An 8,698-nucleotide genomic window follows, 5' to 3' on the forward strand; every position below is an offset into this window, starting at 1 on the left:
TAATAATATAAACAGAAAACAACGGAAACATACATAACAATTATAATATATGTGCATAAACCAAACCATAAACTAGTAATATTTTTTGTGAGTCAACACAAAAAAAAAATATTAAGTTCATTCCTAAAGGGACACAAGGGAAATGGTCACCATCTTCATTCTTGTTACATTTTTATAAAAATAAACTATTTCTAGAAACTAATCTATTACTTACAAAATTTTACAAATGAAAACTATCTATTTAATTATTACATAGTATGAATAAATAAGTAATTACAACCATTTTAATAAATCAATACATTCAACAACACTAAGGTCAATGACTATTTTATGCACATCATACACATTTATATACTCAAAATTACATAAAACAACTCTTTATTTTTTTAAGACAACTTTTATTACTAAAAAGATGCATGTAAACTTTTAGTAAAAAAATAACCATTATAAACACTTTAAAGTTGACAAAGAAAATATGTATGAAATTTTCTTGGAAAGAGAAAACCATCCATGTTTCCCAAAAACAAAGATATCATCAACTTAACAAAAACTCTATCTAATCTTGCAAAAATGGCTATTGATACCAACTGCTGGGTTTTTATTCAAAAATTGTGTCAAAAACATAAACAATACAATTGAATACTTAAGATTTGAACAAAAATAAAAGTAGTTTTATCCCCACCAATGATCATTTTGCAAGAGTTAGAAAGATTAAAACAACCAAAAAAGAGAAAGCATAACAACCTTTGAAGACTTTGATCCTCATGGGAGGTTGGAAGTTGATGAATATGGATTTGAAGCTCAAAATAAGAAGCTCTTTAGAAATATCATAACTTCTCATGCTAAAGACTTGACCATTTAAGTGGAAGAGAATAGAGAAAAGTAAGAGGCATAAAATCAGAATTCATCTAGTATGAAATTGAGAAACATGCAAGTCTTTTAAGCAATTTAAAAGTAGTCTTTGTCGATTGAGCTAATCAACTTTATGCACCTTACTTCTACTAGCAAAAGGCTACAAGTAAAAGGGTATGGAACAAGTAATAAACAAGTCAAGCATGCACTCTTTTCCTTGCCCACTTACCTACGACTTTTGCTCAAGAAAAAGGAGAAAAATGGCAGCCCAAAAAAAGAAGAAGTATATGCCACATAAACCTTTGTATTTGACTTATATCTTTCATGTATTACTCCCCTTTTGTCTCATCCTTTAATCAATAAAAGAACACACGCTTCTAAAGCATGTTCCTTTCATTAAAATAAAGAAAAGAAGAACGTTTATTGTCCCCTCTCCATGTTTCAGTTTTAGATAAAAAAGAGGGAAGGAATTTTATGAAAAATCTTTCAATCTTTATAACTTATAAACCTTTTTCATTTTAGCTAAAAGACAAAAGTATTTCTAGTCCAAAAAGTTGTACACAACATAATAAATCATACGTTATGATATATATTATGATATGTTATAATACTTAACAATGAAAATTAATATTTTCATGAAATAAATAATTCCAATTAATTACAATAATTATATTTATTTATCAAGGATCAAATATTTATAAATAATATAATTTATCAAGTTGTTAGTGTGACCCTTTAGGATCATATATTATCTAGCAATATCATTTTATAATGACTATTTTGGCATATAGACATTTCAATGTTATCTCAATTGTTTTAAACTGGGATTATCCGCAACTCAACAATTTAAATTATAAAGAAATTATTTTTAATTGGTTATGAAAATAAAGGGATATCACAACATTCATTTTCTAAAACGATGTACTCTATGTTAAGAATATTTTCTCATAATGTTATTTATGAAGTGAATCTATAAGTTTTCATTAAACTAATAGTTCTAAAGATAACACCTAAAGAATCAAATGATATTTGATTGAATCTTATCTATGTCATTAGCATATTGACCATATAAACAAGAAAAACATCAAATCGGTATACCCTGTCAATAGACCAATTACATCTACAAAATGAAACATCATGTAGTTTAGAAATGCAAAGACACACAACACAAGTATAAGACCAATTTTGTTTTCGTTACAAAACCAAGTTACCAATTGCAAGCTCCTCCCCCGCATGACCTGAAATAATGTCTCCAAACTTGGAAAAATAAAAAAGAGATGACACAACGGGAGAAGCCATATGTTATGGCCTTAACATACGTATTTTTGTGAAAATTTAATTGAAATATGTTATATATCATCTTCAAACATGCAATATTATTAGCGACAAAGAAATTTGAAAAAGCGTACATACTCGCCTCCTTCAATAATCCTTAAAACTTATGAACTAAAGACTTTTTGATGTAGCTGAGATATGGTTTCGCTGAAATTATAACAAAAAAACTATACCAAAGAAAACAAAACATAGACAACTTATCCATGGCAAATAGATACCTTCTCGTCCACTAATATCATATCAATACTTCTTAATTCAGACGACGTCAAATAAACATATTGCTTTCATAAACGAACAACACATGCTTTGAACTTCAAACCATCGATATCAGTTTTCAAATGACTAATCAACTGATATTGTGAACCCATATCAAATTTTAAAACAGTTCTAACAGCTATATCTCACAACAATTATATACCGACAATTGACAAATCTCATGTGTAATTTATTCTGACAACAAACATCATCATCATCTCTTTAGTAGCTGAACAACCCAATCGGTTACAATATAGTTTCAAAGCACAAATAAATTGAAAGACATATGAAACGATCAAAATGACACCCACAAGAACTCGTAACCACCTCCCACCAAACATTCTCTCCCAATCGATTGATACATCGGAAAACAACCCCTTACCATAAGTTTTTTTTTTCGCAAATAGCGCCACATTAGACATGTTATGTGGCATTGAAACTTGGAGCTTTTGACAACTTAGCAAAAGTGTGCTTAAATTATATAGGATAAAGATAGTTATTTAAACTAATAACCTTTGTCTTTAGATTAGTTCTTACACCCTCGTACACTTCAAAATTTTGAGACATTAAAGTATTTAAAACGCAACTGTTTGAGACCTTATCTGGAATTTTTTTCTTAAATAATTTGTAAATCGTATTAAAATAGTCATTTCAAATTTATTATATGAACGGTGTTTCAGCGGTCACAAAAGACCTAGCAGAAAGTATATCTCTAATATTGACAAAAAATCTATGTATGTTAATTTTACCCTACACTAAAAGTGAAATTCGGTGTCACGACTTTTCTTTTCAATATTTAGTCCCTACACTTTTATTTCTATCGCTTTTCTGCTTATAATTTATAAAAAGGACACTTTATACCCTCTACTTTTCAAAATTAGAGTTTTACCCCTTGAACCTTTAAAAACTTACTAAATTGTAACTTTCAACCCTTCTATTTCCTAAACTTTCGTGTTTACCCCCCACCTTGTACTATATACATAATCGGACTTTTTTTTATAGTTACTACTCTCAACCTTATAAAATATCACTTTCACCCCCTCGGCTTTGAAAGAGTTTCTCTTCTTAAATACGTTATGTCGCAATTTTACACAGCTTTTGTTTTCTAAACTTTCATGTTTACCCCATACTATATATAATCTGATTTTCCTCTCTACTGGCTTTATCAACGTTTCGACGTAAATTGTTTTACGTTTTCTTGCTTGTTTTTAAGCATTTTTCTTGGCATGACTGTAGTCCCTGATTTTTTTTGCTCGGACAACTTAAGTCCTCCAAAGTTTTTATATATAGCTTTGGTCTCTGAATTTTTGATTTGGCAACTTAAGTCCTCCTAAACTTATATTGCTAATGAAAGAGTTCTTGTACTTAACTCCATTACTGCCACCGCAACGCATGGCGAGTAAAATCGTAATTCATAATTAGAATATAAAATATTTAATAAAGATTAAAGTTGTTTTGTCTAGCATCTAATATAAATATGGAAAAATTACTCTTTTTATCTTTCTCTAAAGATATGAGATGTCTTCTTTCAATCATTCAATGTTCATATTATTGTCAACAAATTTTTAAACCGTGTCCCAAGTACGAATATAAGAAATCAACCCTATGTGATTAATTTTCTGGTGTTATATCATGTCATTGTTATTATTATTATTATTATTATTATTATTATTATTATTATTATTATTATTAATCTTCCTTTGTTTTATATTTTTAGATTATAAATTATAAATTATAAATTAAAATAATAATAATAGTCATTTTTTTGCTACCAAATAGCCTCGAGAATAAAAAGTGACCAAACTAGACATAATTTTTGCAGATGACATTTGCAAAGAAAAAAAAATAAGTCTTATATTTTGTTTTAGCCAAAACGACGTTGTTTTGGACATGTTGAGTACGAAAATCTAGGTAGATTTTCACAGATTATACTTACGAAAATCTACTTTTTTCCTTAATTATGAACATTCATAACTTTTTCATATGAACTTTGTTTGGGGTGGATTTTTTTTCATTGAATTCTATTTAATAAAGCTATCGATGGACATATCACACTCCAAATTTGAAGGACAGGAAGACATACATTTTTAGGGCCAAGTAGGCACCTTAATGAAAATATGAAAAGTCCCGACTTTGAACATTCATAAATATTTCATATGAAGCCCGTTTAGGATGATTTTTTATTGTGTTCTATGTAGCAGGGGCTATCCATTATTCTGGAAATATGTAAATACTCCAAATATAAAGAGAATGTCTCATATACACATAGTCATCGTCTCGAGCCATAGCTCGTCAAGGACCCAATGTAGGCTATAGTAATTTATTAAGAAATATATCCATACAACAAAAAATACATAATTTAGATAAAGTATAATCATTATAAAAAACTATATATATGAATAAAGTGACTTGATCTATAAACCTCCCATCACTCTTTTGTAGCGTGAGACCCAATATGCTCACCGATAGCCTAAGATATCCAATTATGATTCGGCGATAGTTGGAAGAACGATTTTGGCATCATCGTCCACGGTGTCCATATCATAAGATATTTCCATGTCATTACATTTATAAGATATATATATCTCATGCTTTTGTTAGTTAATTTTAAATCAATTATTGAGTTTTACAATAGAAGAGAAACACCCTAGTTCGATTCGAACGAATAACTCATCCCAAAATTTTGTATTAATGGCTTGGGGATGATAATGTGGGTGGACAACCTCAACGAATGCCCTATAGAAATTTTCAAATCCTATAACAGTCATTCGTGGATACACGTAAGGGTTAAGAAAAATCTATGTAGTGTCGTGGCTAACCATGGGCGACGACCATTGTAACGCCTATATTTTGGTATTAGGTACTAAAAGATCTTTATGCCTTAGGAGGGTAATTAGGTTTCCAGTTTGTCCGTATTAGGTCACTAAGGTTTTTTTTTGTGCGTATTAGACCAATATGGTTGTTATTACCGTTTAGAAATAGTCCTTTTTACCGGTTTCTTCATGTTTAACCGGTAAAAAGGACTATTTCTAAACGGTAATAACAACCATATTGATCTAATACGCACAAAAAACTTTAGTGACCTAATACGGATAAACTGGAAACATAATTACCCTCCTAATGTATTAACCTTAATTATTTAGAAAACATGCTTACTAATCAATGTGACTGACTTGTTTGACTGAAAATAGTTGCTTCCATTTAAACTTATCACACAACTCTTCTAGAATTTCCAAGTCCAAAAACTCATATGATTGATGATCTTCATTACATAAATATGCAACATTTTATCAATAAATTCTTTTTTGTCATTTAAATGTTTACATGAACACATCCATATGTACAAAAACAATCTCACTTTGATACCTCCCATCAATGTCTACATTTGATAACGAATGGAAATGTAAAACCAACATGGACTTGCAAAGGATGCCTATTATCAATTATTTTATAAATAGCAAAACCACAACATGAACTAAGAAACTGAAGTTGCAAAATGAATAAAAAATCAGCACATAACAAACACATACAGACTATATACAACACATAAACGGAAGTTTATAAAGCATGAAACTTAATGAAAGGAAAAGTAAAAAACTTAAAAGGAGACTTTATAGAAAGAAGATCACCCTTACTTGCCACAAATGGTTGAAGACATCAACAAGAAGATCAATCTGACTATGGAATCCACATGTTGTCTGATCATGACTTCAGTAGTTCATCTACTGAAACGTAACAATTGCAATTGAACTCTATTAGCATTTGAAAAGGGAATTAGGGTTTCGGAGAAGACGACGAAGGGTTAAAAAAAATTTTGGACCATTTCTCGATTTGTGCGTGTCATCCTGTCGCAGGGGCCATGCTAATCTTCTCTGTATCGTTCCAATTTTATCGGATGTCCCCGAAGGGACGACTATAGATGAAGAGCTTCGCCATATAGAGGAGTAGCAGGTTCTTCTTCTGGTCGATATGGGACGACGCGAGTTCTAAACGAACTAGTTTACTGTTGATGGTTATATATTCTCAATGTCTTTAAAATTAGGGTTAATGACTTAGGAGGGTAATTAGGTTTCCAGTTTATCCGTATTAGGTCACTAAGGTTTTGTTTATGCGTATTAGATAAATATGGTTGTTATTACCGTTTAGAAATAGTCCTTTTTACCGGTTAAACAAGAAGAAACCGGTAAAAATGATTATTTCTAAACGGTAATAAAAAACCTTATTGGTCTAATACGCACAAAAAAAACTTTAGTGACCTAATACGGACAAACTAGAAACCTAATTACCCACCTAAGTCATTATCCCTAAATATTAATTGATTATTTAATAAGTAATATGATAATTAATAAACTAAAGCATCACTTGTATTTAAATTGGGGGATTATCGTTTTTGAAGAAATAATAATTAAAAGGTATCATAACTAGTTACATTTAATTACATGGTATGATTTAAATGTTATGTATAACATTTTGGACCTATAGTAGACCATTTAATATGTTGTGTATATAATTTAAGAAAGAGTGATGTGGCAAGCAGTAACTCTCTCTCTCTCTCTCTCTCTCTCTCTCTCTCTCTCTTATCCTCTATAACTGTCCATGCCATATGAAGGCATGGGTTGTTGTTTCCTTTGACTTCTTGTTACACCATGTAATTGCTTCCAACACATGAACTTAATAAATGAAAGTATGTGCTTTCAATTAGGTGCAAGAGTACATAAATAAGTGAGAGGATGCAAACTAGTTAGTGTTTCTTCTTCTTTTATGTATCAAGGCCGCGAGCATTCTTGCCTTCCCTTGTCCCCTCTCTCTAGCAAGTTTGTTGATAGTTTTTGGTGCTTGAGTTTGTTCTCCTTTGAAGACTTATTTTATATAAGCCTTAAAGGATTAAGAAAAAATCTATAAAACTGAAGGACTAGAACCATTGGTGGTATTGTTGACTTGCGTGGTGGATACACATAGAGGGGTTCTAGCTTGGATCCTTTCCTTCTTCATCAACTTTGTAGCCTCCCCTTGAGGATTCAAAGGACTAAAAAGTTGTTATACTTTTACCTCATCTATGGTTATTTTTTTCTTTCCAATCTTTGGAAGTAGATCCTTTGGTGGGAATAAAATTAGTTTTATGTTGTTCAAATTCAAAGTCTTCTGTTGCTAATCTGGTGTTTTTGAAAAAAAAAATTGAATAATATCCCAACAGATACACCCCTAAAATTAATTATTTATAACTTTATAAAACAATTTGGTGTACACTAGCACACTAGAATACAATAAGTTATCACCATTAATCATATTGGCATCATGTAAATGACCCGAGTAGGGCGCTACAACAACATAACAGTAGTTCTACAATTGCATATACCAATGTATCATCAATTACATATTCCAATTATGTAATACTAATTCTATTAGTGCAATAATTATCATCTCATGACACGCTATGAGACTTTTAACAACATTTAATGCCAACAATCATTACCTTGTTATACCAATAAGGTTTATTGATAAATTAACACAACTATAATACACCACTTTCGATATACATCATTCACAGTAAATAGACTACCACCTGCTCCATCAAATCTATAACGTCCTGATTTTGACAATAAATTGTTCATTTTTAAATAAAATAAATACTCATTTTCATAAAACTATAATGAAGATAAAAGCACTTGTTCATAAAACAATAATCCAAAAATCCATGATCAGGATATAAATAAAATCATTGTGGAAGTCTCATAACATAAAAGTTGTTGATGTGTGTATACCGATACGCCTTCGCCTTTCCATTATCTGAACAAGTACCTAAAATATTTAATCCACAACTGTAATCTAAAGCTTAGTGAGTTCCTCAAAATACAAGATACTACAACAGACATACAATACATACAAAAAAACTCTCGGCTCTCGTACCAATCCGCATACCAACAAGTCTCTCGGCCCTCATGTCGATCCACCTGACGACAAATAACGACTAACGGCTCTAGTTCCCGTCTACTCATAACCAACATCTCTAGTGCATGTCTAGTTATCCCAGCAGTTAATAGCTCTAGTGCACATCTAACCTTGAACACAAGTAATCCAGGCTCTCGGTTCTAGTATCGATCTACCTTTAACTCCCCGCACATAACAGATCAACAATTCATACCATATAACGTTCAAGCAATCCATAGGCAAAACACTATACTAGCTTACTCGCCTAATCATCATACAACAACACCTATACCTTCTAACATGCAAGTACATATAAACTGTGACATGA

General features: G+C 30.8%; 1 non-coding gene across 1 annotated transcript; it reads right to left on the minus strand.

Moving 5' to 3' along the window:
- Positions 1-6,250: 6,250 nt before the first annotated feature.
- Positions 6,251-6,353, minus strand: LOC145151548 (U6 spliceosomal RNA). The gene has a single exon (XR_013732116.1). It is a non-coding gene; the product is annotated as a U6 spliceosomal RNA (small nuclear RNA).
- Between the last annotated feature and the right edge of the window lie 2,345 nt (positions 6,354-8,698).

The sequence above is a fragment of the Lactuca virosa genome, chromosome 1, assembly GCF_052849685.1.
Source record: "Lactuca virosa cultivar CGN04683 chromosome 1, Lactuca_virosa_CGN04683_v6, whole genome shotgun sequence".
Lineage (NCBI taxonomy): Eukaryota > Viridiplantae > Streptophyta > Magnoliopsida > Asterales > Asteraceae > Lactuca > Lactuca virosa.